The following is a 14,413-nucleotide window of genomic DNA, read 5'->3' as shown; positions in this document are numbered from 1 at the left end:
TAATATGGAACCAAGGAAACGTTACTTTTTAAGGTCAGTTTGTCAGTTGCCGTATCATGAACAATTTCCTTCAGTGAGCATGGCCTCTGTTCAAACTTGCCTTCAGTCTCCTGTTTGCATATGACAAGGGATTAATGCCTGGTTATTCTTGATGTCTGTCTTAATAAGGCTGGTCAGGCACCTCAGGCAAGGAGGCTATGTAGACATGGCTGTCATTATAGTGGATACTTTTTTACTTATCAAATTGGTAAGCGACACCAATTTCTAGGCCATAGTTCTTCCACTGACCAGTCATCCTCACTTAAATGGTTCATAGTTCTGCTCTTTTATCTATACTGTGGTTCATCCTTCTATTTCAATGTCTTTCCAAAAATCCTACAGCCTGAAAAGATTTTATTGTTTAAAGGTATGAATGAAAGAGCATTGGACTAATCAAAATATAGTGATTGAAATGGTAATAGGTCACGAATAACAATCCATAGATGTCACATTAAATGCAGTGATTTAGAACGAAAGCAGAAAAATGTTTCTCGATTGTGAAATGTGAGGCGATGAAATTCAAATGTCCATTTTGGGCGGCATAGTGGCACAGTGGTTAGCACTGCTGTCTCACAGCGCCTGAGACCCGGGTTCAATTCCTGACTCAGGCGACTGACTGTGTGGAGTTTGCACGTTCTCCCTGTGTCTGCGTGGGTTTCCTCCGGGTGCTCCGGTTTCCTCCCACAGTCCAAAGATGTGCGGGTCAGGTGAATTGGTCATGCTAAATTGCCCGTAGTGTTAGGTAAGGGGTAAATATAGGGTATGGGTGGGTTGCGCTTCGGCGGGTCGGTGTGGACTTGTTGGGCCGAAGGGCCTGTTTCCACACTGTAAGTAATCTAATCTAATTTAAAACAGAAGCTGTATTTACTGTTTGGATGTAAGTAAAATACCTCATGTTAATATTTCAAAAAAGTAAAGGGGAATTCTCCCCAGAATCCTGGCCAAACTTAATTCTTCATTTAACATTACACAAAAAATATAGATAATCCAGATATCTTTGGACTGCTATTAGTGGGAGTTTTCTGAGTGTAGATCAGTTGCGACACGTGCCATATTGAATGCATTTCAGCTCTTCTTCATTGGCTGTAAAGTATTTTGAGACATCTGGTGGTTGTGAAAATCTCTATAGATAAACAAAATTTTGTCTTTAAAGATTAGTTTGAATAGCTGGGATGAATGTCAATAATTGGAGAGATCTCCAAACATTAAATGTACATATGATCAAAATGATTAACTCGTGTAGAGAGAAAGGTTGACTTGGACTGGTTGAGACAAATTTCTATCTGAAGAGCACGATTTTGTGTCTCTGTACAGACATCTTTGGTCATTTGAATAATACAAATTATAGCATTTACCATGACAGAGTATCGTGGGAGTGCACTCATATGCTGTGTAATGAAATTGTGACAAAGGGGTCCCTTTGGTAATTTTTTCAACATGTTACATTGCGAACCTTAACATGAAATGAATAAAAGTTCAACCACTTCTATCTTATTTCTTCACATGATGTGGGCACTACTGGCTAGGTCAGCAATTATTGCCCATTCCTAATTGCCCAGAGGGCAGTTAAGAGTCAACCACACTGCTGCAGGTCTGAAGTCATATGTAAGCCCGACCAATAAAGATAGCAGTTTCATTCCCTGAAGGATATTAGTGAACCAGATAGGTTTTTTTCTGGCAATTGACAATAGTTTAATGGTCAAAATTAGACTGTTCACTCCAGATTTTGTTCTTCAAAAATTAATTCCCAATTCCACTATCTCCCATCGTGGGATTTGAACCCAGATTTTGAGTGTATTAGTTGGGCTGTTGGATTAATAGTTGAGCAATAATACCATTGGGCCCTGACCACCCTACTTACTGCCTATAGACTGGTTTCAGAGCACCAGGACCTAGGAGCACAGCTCCTCAATGACAAATTGGCATGTACAACCAATATCAAAACAGATTAGATTACCTACAGTGTGGAAACATGCCCTTCGGCTCAATAAGTCCACACCGACCCTCCAAAGAGTAACCCACCCAGACCCATTTCCCTCTGACTAATGCACCTAATGCTATGTGCAATTTACCTGACCTACACATCTTTGGACTGTTGGAGGAAACCCACACACACGGGGAGAATGTGCAAACTCCACACAGATAGATGCCCAAGGCTGGAATCAAACCTGGGACTCTGGTGCTGTGAGGCAGCAGTGCTAACCACTCAGCCACCGTGCTGCCCCAATGGCATTAACTCTGTGCCACCAACAGGATTGAGAAACTTGCAGGCACATATGATGAAAAAGAGATAAAATATATATTTTGCCTGCTCTGCTTTTGTCATTGTAAAATAAAACTGCAATCTCATTACATTTCACAACAGAGACGGCCCAGCTTAGCCTGAGGCTTGATCAGTTTTTTTGAAAAAAAGGATTTTTGCATCAAATATTTATGTCCATTTATCTTTAATAATGAGTAATAATTTGCTGTTAGTTTATGTTAGATTATTATTTTAGGATTTGAGAAGGGCACGAAATCATGTTCCTATTAGAGCCGCCAATGGATGTTCCTTGCTGGTGGGGAATTATCCAGGCTAGGCTTACTTATGGAAATAGTAAGTAACAGAGGCAACATCCTGATATCATTCCTAAATTGAATTGGAAGTTTATCATAATGGTGGCAGCGGAACAGTGGAAGGGATAGTATGAGCTGCTGCAAGTTTTAAACACCTGGCAGCCCTTTAAAGTTCCTTGCACTGCCTGGAGAGGAGCTGTCAAAAGGGGAAAAGACAGAAGGAGCCATGATGAATAAGTGTAAAGATAGAACCAGGAACAGAACCATCAAATTCTCTGATGCTTTTACAGAAAATTAGCATCAGAGGATTAACAGGGGGTGAGGAACATGACAGGGCAGAGCACTGACATTAAGTGTAGAATTAGATTTATGGCTATTCAGAAGTACAGTAACTTTATTAGGTCAATCATAATGGGTACATGACACCCATTTTACAGCAATGCACTTAAAGTTGTGAAATGTAAATGACCTTATGTTTGTCCAGACCTGGGTATTGTCTGGATTTTGTTGCAACTGAAGCAGTCTGTGTAAAAATGCAACAAAAATCTGAATGCTATCCAGGCATGGGCTGGAAAGTGGCAAGTAACATTCGCGCCACACAAATTTCAAATTTTGACCAGTTCCAATAAGAGACAATTTAATCGCCGGCCCTTGACATTCAATGGTGTTACCATCAGAATCCCCCACTGTTAACAACATAGGGGTTGCCATTGATTAGAAACTCAACTGGACTGCCACATAAATACAGTGGCTACAACAGCAGGTCAAAGGTCAGGAATTCTACAGTGACTAACTTACATCCTGACTCCCCAAAGACTGTCCATCATCTACAAGGCACAGTGAAGGGTATGATGGAATACTCCCCACTTCCTTGACTGGGTGCAACTCCAAAAACACTCAAGGAGCTTGACACCATTCAGGAAAAAGCAACCCACATTATTGGCACCACATCAACAAACATCGACTCTCTCTACCATTGACATTCATTAACAGTACCATCCACAAGATGCACTGCAGAAATTCAACGAAGATCCTCAGACAATACCTTCCAAGCCCACAATCATTTCCATTTTTTTGTTTCTTTTTTTTTATTTTTCTTATATTTTCCCCAGCACCTATGCTGTGCGTGTGCAGGTGTGAGACACAGTGAAAGACAACAGATGTACAAATCTTTATTCAAGTTCCACCACCAGGAAGAAAGGAAGCACCCAAGTGGCCAGTGACAAGCAGTGCCCTTCTTAGAGGGCAATGTTGTGTGATCAAATTACCATTTCCATCTATAAGGACAAGTGAAGAAGATACATAGGAACACTACCACCTTCAAGTTACCCTCCAAGCCACTGACCACCCTGACTTGGAAATATATTGCCATTCCTAAACTGTTGCTGGGTCAAAATCCTTGGAATTCCCACTGTAGTGATTATGATGATTAATTGATTGATTGATATTTTATTGTCATTTGTACTGAAGTACAGTGAAAAGCTTTGTTTATGAGCAATACAGGCAGATTATAGTAAGCAAGGGTGTACAAACAAAAGATTTAGATGGAGGCATACAGATAACATTGCACAGGACATTCAAGAGAGATCAACATTAGCAGATCAGGCTATTTGAGGCTAGAGATTGTATTCACTAGTCTCATGGGAAGAAGCTGTCTCTGAACCTACTGGTGCATGTGTTAAGGCTTCAGTATCTTCTGCCTGTTGGAAAGAGTTGGAAGAGATCATTAACGGGGTGCAAAGGGTTTTTGATGATATTGGCAACCTTTCTGCAGCAGCAAGGTGTGTAAATGGAGCCCATGGCTGGAAGGTTGGCTCTTGTGATGGCCTGTACTGTGCGCACACCACCCTCTGTAGTTTCCTATGACCCTGAGCAGGGTAGTTGCCACACCAGGCCGTTATGCACCCGGGCAGTATGCTTTCAATGATGTATCTGTAGAGGTTGGTGAGGGTTTGTATGGACGTGCCAAATTTCCTTAGCCACCTGAAGAAGAGGAGGCATTGTTGTGCCTTCTTGACCATCACAACCACATAGGAAGACCACGACTAGTTGGTTATCGTCACTCTGAGGACCTTGATGCTCTCTACCCTTTCGACCTCGGTTCCATTGATGTAGAAGAGGGAATGTTCTCCTCCTGTCTTACTAAAGTCAATGATCAGTTCTTTAGTGTTGCTGACATTAAGAGAGAGGTTGTTCTCATTGCAACATCTCACCAAACCCTCTATCTCCCTTCTGTATTTTGACTGGTTGTTGTTAGATATCTATCCTATTACGGCAGCATTGTCAACGAACTTAGAGATGGCGTTCGTTTGAAGTTTGGTCACACAGTTGTGGGTTTACAGGGAGTACTATAGGTCAGCCAAATGGACCTAATAGTGTATTGATTCCCTGATTGGGTGTATAAATCTGGTCCAATCAGCGAGCCCTGGCTGAGAGATGTAAACGGGTGTGTCAGAGATTCTGTTCAGTCTGAGAACTGGATCTGAGAAAGTTGGACCAGAGTGAAGAACTCCAGCAGGTGAACACTTGTAAATGAAGGTTGACTTAGAGACAGGATACCAGCCTCCATGGGCTTATTTTGGTGGTGACAAGAGAAAACAATACATTTCTGAAGAAATTGGCTTGTCATCTTTGAATTGGGGTCAGCATTTCTGGCTTTATGCCATCATTTAGGAAGCTTGACTTGTTTGATCGGATTATCAAAGTGTGTGGAAATGCATTTTTTTTCAGGCAAGTAACATTGGGGCGGATAAAATGTAATGAATAAAGTTTGTGCGAAGATTTGTAGCTCGGGTGCTTGTTGTAGTGGTTCTGTTCGCCGAGCTGGAAGTTTTGGTTGCAAACGTTTCGTCCCCTGGCTAGGAGACATCATCAGTGCTCTGGAGCCTCCTGCGAAGCGCTTCTTTGATGTTCAAAGAAACATCAAAGAAGCGCTTCGCAGGAGGCTGCAGAGCACTGATGATGTCTCCTAGCCAGGGGACGAAACGTTTGCAACCAAAACTTCCAGCTCGGCGAACAGAACCATGTAATGAATAATTCTCCTTACAGCTTGCAGACCCATGGCTTTATCAGTTCTCAGAAGTCTAAATTTTCCTGAGGCACCAGACACTAAAATCTCTTAAGAGTTGATGAATTTAGTTAAGGAATATTACGAACCCAGACCTCCTCCAGTTCAGAGATGCTGTCAGTTTTACTTGGCCCTTTGAGAACCAGGGGGATCCATTTCAGGACTTTTGTCCGAGGTAAAAACAACTGGCAGAGGCACGTGACTTTGGTTCAACCCTTAATGAGATGCTGAAAAACCATTTGGTATGTGAGATTAATGATGTAACCATGCAAAAGCACCTACTAACTAAAGCCCAACTGGACTTCAAACATGCACTACAACTGGCTTTGTCATTAGAAAAAGCAGCAAACACATGAATTTCAGGGTGTGCTTATGGAAATGGAGAGCCTCGCCAGGCCAACTCAACTTGGGGAACATCGCTTGAATGAAGACAATTACACAGCCTCACACAGAGAATATCTTAAACAGAGGGGCCCTAGGTCAGCTGGCAGCAAAACCCCAAAACAATGCCAACAATGATTTTACTCTCATGTGACAGTATAAAAGTCAAAAAATTGAAACCTTGTTGTATTACACTTTCAACACTAACAAGGTTTAAATTTAATTTCTTTTAAAACGTGATATTGATCTCTGTGGCAATCATAATTGTATTATTGTTTGAAAACCCGATCAAATATTCACACAGCTATTATGTTTTAACAATATGGTGGCATAATAAATGAATGAATAATGAATATGCAACACAACTGCATTTTAATATTAAGGAAGAATGTAGCATCCATTGTATATATTGTTAACACATAGTTATTTATAATTGCTTGTGCCATGGGAAGAACCAGGTTCAATATTTCATGGCAATCCTCAATTTACCTCCAGAATGTGGTAATGATCCTTCTTGAACCACAAAAGACCATAAATGATGATATTCATTCAATGCAAGATTTTGAATAACCATTTAAGTAGTGCAGCTTTGGGAAGTAGTGCAGAAGACACCTTGGTAAGACACTGCAGTACATCCTACAGATGGTACACTCTGGCCAAAGTACATTGAAGGTAACAATGCGCAGCTGAGAATTCCTTGGAATGTCATTAATACAACCTGCCTTACAACTATTGATATCAAAGATAATTAATTGTTTGTCAAATCCAGTATTGAAAACATTCAATTTGTGAAGAACAGGATTCTAATTTGAATATTTCAATAAAGTCTGCAGGATTCACAGCTAGTCACCAATGCCAACTAAAAGTCACAGAAATTAAAGTCACTGAACTTGAGTAAGTTCATAAACCACAATTGGAGTCTCTAACGTTATTTTTTTTTTCCCAACAGGAATAAGACTGCCCCATTTTCTTATCAATGCATCTGAAATGACCTCTTCTCTCCACCTATTAGAGAATTAGTTTGCTTTAATTGAGATTAATGCTCTTTCAACGAACAAAGAATTTTGATCCAGACAAAAAACGTATTTTAATAAATCCCTCAATAATTCAAATGACATGACTCAATTCTGCAAATAAGTGGAAGAAACTGAAATTTTATTTTTAAAACCTAACAAAAACTTTTTTTGCTGTCTTATTTTCCCTTTAGGAATTCCCAAAGGCCTCACTGAGAAACTAGAGTGGTCAGTTCAGATCTGTGTCAAAGTCTAAGGGGATGTGGATAACATTAGCACGTGGCCTGTCAAAATTGAGCTCTACATCTCTGTCACACAACAGGTGTTTACCTTGTTAACTTTAGCTGTGGGCAAAATGTTCTAAAATAAAGCTATCTCTTTGGGGAACAGTTGGTCAGTCTATCGCAGTGTTAATTCATGTGAATGTAAAAATACAAGAAATGAAACTCAGGTGTGAATGGATATGTCACAGATGGCAGCCAAATCTTGGTCTTAATGTCAGAACAGTTTTAAGATTTCATCAATCTTCTCATTGATGACAGAGTAAATCAGGCACTTTTGCTGCATTACCTCGCAACTGTCACAAACACAAGTTATGAGTAAAAGAGCAAAGATTTCGGACACTAGACAGACAGACTCCAGTGATGATGTTACAGCAACTGAGACTGACAAGACAATTCTGCAAACAGCTCAACTTAACTCTGTGGTGAATTACAAATGTATTTTACAGTTAGAATTACCCTATATACTCAAATAAAAGTTAATCTCACGTAAAAGTTAATTCCTTATTTTTGGCTAAAAAATCTGGAATTTTCCATTTGTCTTGTGTAAATGTCGACCCTAATTCACACCAATGTTAGGCTATGGATTTCTTAAGTTCATTATCACATGAGCACTATAATTAGTATAAGTAGTATTCACTTTTCGTATGACAGTCCCACTTCACTTCAGGTCTCCAGATTGCTGGCTGTCCCACTCCGGGTTACCAGATTGTTAGCTGTCCCGTCCCACTCTGGGTTACCAGATTGCTGCCCGTCCCGTCCCACTCTGGGTTACCAGATTGTTGGCTGTCCCATCCCACTCCGGGTTACCAGCCTGCTGCCCATCCCGTCCCACTCCAGATTACCAGATTGCTGGCTGTCCCACTCCGGGTTACCAGATTGCTGGCTGTTCCATCCCATTCCGGGTTACCAGATTGCTGCCCGTCCCGTCCCGTTCCGGGTTACCAGATTGCTGCCCATCCCGTCCCATTCCGGGTTACCAGATTGCTGGCCGTCCCGTCCCGTTCCGGGTTACCAGATTGCTGCCCATCCCGTCCCGTTCCGGGTTACCAGCCTGCTGCCCATCCCGTCCCGTTCCGGGTTACCAGATTGCTGGCTGTTCCATCCCATTCCGGGTTACCAGATTGCTGCCCGTCCCATCCCGTTCCGGGTTACCAGATTGCTGCCCGTCCCGTCCCGTTCCGGGTTACCAGATTGCTGCCCGTCCCGTCCCGTTCCGGGTTACCAGATTGCTGGCCATCCCACTCCGCTCTGAGTCTCCAGTCTGCCCCATTCTGGATTTCAGCTGCACTGATGATGTAATCGCCGCTCCAATATAAGTTCTTTTTAAAAGAAAGAGAGAATAACAAGAGAAAGAAAGCAGATAGAACAATTACTGCTGGTAATTAATTTTTGTTTCTGTTGTTTTTATCCAGTATTTACCACAATTTGTTGTGCTTTTTTTCTTTATTCCTTTAACGATCAATTGTGCTTCTGCTAATGATACAGTATGAATTGGGTGAGCGTGAATTTCAGCTCCTCAAAAGTAGTATCCATGTCATGGCCAACCCCATAAATTTAACCTGAAAAAGTAGTCTAAAACATTTGACTATGACTTAAGTATATACAATACTTGAGAACCATTTGTGAAAGTTGACATTGGATTCGTTAGGCCCCTTCCCCTTAACACCATCACTTTTAAAATTTTTACCACAGCCCCTACAGAGATTGTATTCAACTTTAACCCAATGATCTTAACCGAATGTGAGCTTGCAGAGTCTTGTTACACATTAGCCCAGACATGCTTCATGCACAAGGCAGGATAAAATTACAGACCAACATGTGTACATGTTGCCCTTCTCCATGGTACAAGCTTGAAGTAAAAGATATTCTGTCTTTATTTCAAATCTTATGAAGGTAATCTCTGAGGTTCGATTGGTTTTCAGGAAAGGAAGAAACAAAAGTGTATTTATTAAAGCTGCAGAGATGAACCAGAAACCTGATTACGAAAGAACAAAAACACCTATCAAATTTAAACCACAGCAAAGATTTCTTCATGCATGACGTGCAGATCAGACTGCCACCTAGTGCAATATGTGATTTGCTAAAGCATCCAAAAGGAATTTTTAAAAACTGACTTAAATTTGGAGTAAAACACCATAAGTTGCATCAATCAGCTATGAAATCAAAAACAAAATAAAACCAGGCCGAATGAACTGACATAGACCGCAGCACTGGAAATACCAATGGAACATCCAGTCCTGCCCTATCAATCCTGCAAAATCCTCCTTACTAATATCTGGGGACTTCTGCCAAAGTAGGAGCAGCTATCCCACAGGCTAGCCAAGCAATGCTCTGACATTGTCTTTCAGAAATGATTCCATGAGTATGTCAGTGTCTCTAGATATTCCCATCATCGTCACTAGTTGTGCCCCATGTTACACACAGGATCAACCCAGCAGGGGCACAGTAGGAGTTGCATGGGAATCCTCAATGTTGACCTCAAGCTCCATGGAGTCTCGTTTCATCAGGCCAAACATAAATGGCAATTAGGAGATCCCCTTACCCTGTCGTATCACTTCCCCCAAGACCTTCAGCTGATGAAACAATACTTTCCACATTGAAACCAATTGGAAGAAGCATTGAGTGTGACAAGGGTGCGGAATATACTGAGTGCACTACATAAATGTCCAGAACCAAGTGTGGCCTGACAGCATCATTTTTTAAAAAATAGACAAAATCTGAGACCCTGGTAATTATATAAAGTCACCTTAGTCCTACTCTCTCATGAGAGAAAGATGACTGGTGGTGTATTTAACATGAGTCATTACATTTCAGGTAATGTTTTGGGGGGGGGAGGGGTGCAGGGTGAAGGCTGAGAAAGCAGGACCTGCATGATGTCTCAGCCAATACAAAAATTGAACTTGCACTGTTGGCATCACCTTGTGTTATAAACCAGCCATCCAGCCAACTGAGCTAACTGAACCCCAGCAACTTAATAAGAGAATAAAGCCACAAGATTCCATAAATATGATTTAATAACAATAATCTTTCTGTACAACATTAAAACATTAATACAATCTATAATATGTAGACACAACTTATATTTTAACATTCAAGAATAATGAGAAGTAACTCTGGACAACAGGTAACTGTGGTGAAACACCTTAAACTGCACTCTAAATAACAAATGCCATGAAGCCAGATTCCATGGATTTCTTAGAAGCTCACCATTAAAACTTTATGAAGGATTTCACTTTCAATCTTTTGAAGGCTTGGATTTGGAACTTCCTGAAATACCCCTCCGTCAAAAAGTGTTTCAATAAGTGTTCACGTTCTGGTTGTCTACTCTCCTTTAAGTAGATAATGCACACCATTCTCTGCGTTGAACTATTCATTCCTCTTCAGTTTTACTAAGGCTCCCATGGCTTCCAGTATTTTTCCTGAGTCTTAACTCAAATCTTAAGCTACACCTACCAATTCCCAGGAATTTTCCCAAGTTGTCACCAAGCTATCAAAAGCTCTTGGGACTTCTTCCAGAACCTCAACTATTCTGAATCACGAACCTTCAGTCAGTTTCTCAGCAGCGCAGGACTGAGATAATTTACCTCCAACAACCATAAACATCTTCCTTTATCTAGAATCATAGAATCCCCTACAGAGTAGAAGGAGGCCATTTGTCCATTGAATCCACACCATCCCTCTGAAGACCATCCCACCCCCTCTACTCTAACCCTCTATCTCTGCATTTCCCATGGCTAATCCATCCATCTAGCACATCCCTGGATACTCTGTGTAATTTAGCACAGCCAAGTCACCTATCCTGCACACATTTGGATTGTAGAAGGAAACCAGAGTGTCTGGAGGAAACCCTTACAGGAGAATATGCAAACTCCACACAGACATTGATTGGGGGTGGAATTGAAACTGGGTCTTTGGCGTTGTGAAGCAGCAGTAATAACCTCTGTTCCTTGTCTCGGTATGTATCAACCATCAGATAGTTTTCCACCCGATCTCACTGACTCTAATTTTCCAAGGGCTCCCAGATATCATATTCAGAAAAATCTGCCTGACAGTCACTGTCCCTTATTCCCTTCTTGAGTTCAAAAATTTTGTCCTGACTGGGCTTGGTGAAACTCAAGCTGACCATCAGTGAAAAGGTCATTGTTGAAAAAATGCCACTGAATAGCACTGCTGATGATTGCTTTCACCACTTTGCTGATGCTTGAAGTGGACTGGTGGGCATTAGTTGGCCAAACTGCATTCGTCCTGCTTTTAGGGTGGACATATTTGGGCAATATTTCACAATACTATTGTGAAATATTGCCCAAATATGTCCACCCTAAAAGCAGGACGAATGCAGTTTGGCCAACTAATGCCCACCAGTCCACTTCAAGTTCTGGGCTACTGGTCTTCAGTACTATTGTCAGAAGGTTTTCAGCGAAATAATTCCTCAGAGGTTGGTATCTCATCACCAAGTCATTCTTTATTTACATGTGGAGTGTCCTTGACACTGATCCTGCCTCTTCATAGCCAGCTCTCAGAAGCCCTATAGTGTAGAAGCAAGCTATTTGGTCCATTGAATCCACACCACCCCTTCGAACAGCATCCCACCCAGACCCACCCCCAACCCTATCCCTGAAAGCCCACATTTCCCGTGGCTAATCCACCTAGCCTACACATCTGTAGAATGTGGGAGGAAACCAGAACATCCAGAAGAAACCCACACAGACACAGGGAGAATGTGCAAACTCCATGCAGTCACCCAAACCTGGAAATGAACCTGGGACACTGGTGCCATGAGGCAGCAGTGCTAACCAGTGGGCTACCGTGCTGCCTGTTCTTATCGATGATCCTGTTCTTATCTGTCAGCCAAGAGTACCTGATTGGACCAGGTTAACAGTCCCAATCAGGGAGCTCATATTCTATGAGGTCCACCTGGCTGACCTCATTCAAGTCACTAACATCACGGTTCATAGATATTTCAGCACCCACGCCTTCAGCTGTTTCTTGATATAACGTTGAATGAATGGAATCGACTTTAGCTTTTTTGCTGATGTGCTGTGTTCATGTATCATTGAGGATAAGGATATTTATGTTGCCTCCTCCAGGGAATTGTTTAATTGACCACCTACATTCCAGACTGGATGTGGCAGGATTGCAGACCATAGATCTGATCCATTGGTTTGAGATTGTTTAGCACTCTCTAATGTATGGCATCTCGGCTGATTGGCATGCAAATCCTGTGTTTTTTCTTGACGCCTTGATTTTATGTAAGGCCTGTTGCTGCTCCTGGCATGTCTTCTTGCACAATCCATTAACCTATGTTTGGTTCTCTAGCATGGTGGCAATGGTAGAGTGGGGTATATGCTAGGTCATGAGGTTATGAATTGCGACTGAATAGGATTCTTCCACAGCCGATGATCCACAGCGCCTCATGGATGATCAGATTTTTTTTTGCTTTTCCTTTTTTCCCTTTTTTTCTCCTTCCTTCCCACCACCCCACCCAGTCCCCCAAAAAAACCACACAGAAATCAATAGCAGCAATAACACACTGACTATGGCCTAACCAGTACGTGATCAGTACCCTGATCTGTGGAGATTCTAATCTCCTGGTTAATTTTTTTCTTTTTCTTTGTATGCCCAGATTTCGAGTTGCTTGATTTGTTCAAAACCTGATCCAATTTTGCATGGTTGTAGTACCACATAACTTGATGGAGAGTATCTTAAATGTGAGAGCAGGACATTGTCTCAACAATGACTGTGCAGTGTGGAACTGTTGTTGCATGTGCCACAGGTAATGGTGAAGTAATAACTTGCTTACCAACTCTCAGTTTGGCTTCCACCAGGGCCATTCAACTCCTGACCTCTTTACTGCCACGGTCCAAACTTGGACACAAGAGTTAAACTCCAGAGGTGAGGCAAGAATGACTGCCCTTGACATCAAAGCAAACTTGATCAAATATGGCATCAAGGAGCCTATGCAAAACTGGAATTAATGGGAATCATGGGAAAATTCATGACTAATTTGAGCCATACCTGGCACAAATATGCTTGTTTGTGGTCGTTGGACTGTGGGAGGAAACTGGAGCACCCCGAGGAAACCCACGCAGAAACGGGGAGAATGTGCAAATTCTCAATCAAGAGTCTCAGTCTCATAACATCACTGTAGGAGTCCCTTAGGATAGTATTCTAGGCCCAATTATATTCAGTTGTTTCAACAATGACATTCCCTCCATCAGTAGTTCAACAAGAATGGATGTTGCATTGATGTTACTGATGATTGCACAATGTCCAGTGCCATCTGTAACTCAACAGACACCTGTGCAGCAAGACCTGATCGACGTTCTGAATTGGCCTGATAAATGCCAAATAACTTATATGCAACACAAATGCAGGCAATGATAATCACCAATAAGAGTGAATCTAACCATTGCCCTTTAATGACATCACCATCACTGAATCTCCTGGTATCAACATCCTGACCGAAAACGGAGCTGGATTATAAATATAAATATTGCAGTGGAAAGACCAGGCCAGAGGCGAGGAATGTTGTGGTGAGTAATTCACCTCCTAATTCCCCAAAAACTGTCCCCCATCTAAGAAGGTACAAATAAGGAATGTGATGGTATACCTGTCTGGATGACTGTATCTCCAACCAAACTCAAGAAGTTCAGCACAATCCAGACCAAAGTGGCCAGTTTGATTTGTGCCTCATTCATCTTGTTTAACATTTGCTCCTTCCGCAACTGATGCACAGTGAGGAGCTTTGTGAGCCTTATTGAGGACAGACTGCTACTCACTAAGGCTCCTTCAACAGCACCTTTCAAGGATGTGACTTCTACTACCTAGGAGGGCAGAGGCAGCAGACACATGGGAATACCATAACTTGAAATTTACCCTCCAAACTACATACAATCCTGATTGGGAGCCATATCATTGTTCCTTCATTGCCACTGTGTCAAAATCGTGAAACTCCCTCCCTAACAGTATTGTGGATGTTGCCCCCTCCCAAGAACTGTAGCAGTTCAAAACAGCAGCTCACTATCCCCTTCTTAGGGTGACTAGGGATTGGCAATAACTGCTGGCCTAATAAG

Source organism: Hemiscyllium ocellatum, chromosome 34 (assembly GCF_020745735.1).
Source record: "Hemiscyllium ocellatum isolate sHemOce1 chromosome 34, sHemOce1.pat.X.cur, whole genome shotgun sequence".
Classification (NCBI taxonomy): Eukaryota; Metazoa; Chordata; class Chondrichthyes; order Orectolobiformes; family Hemiscylliidae; genus Hemiscyllium; species Hemiscyllium ocellatum.
This window is presented reverse-complemented; position numbering follows the sequence as displayed.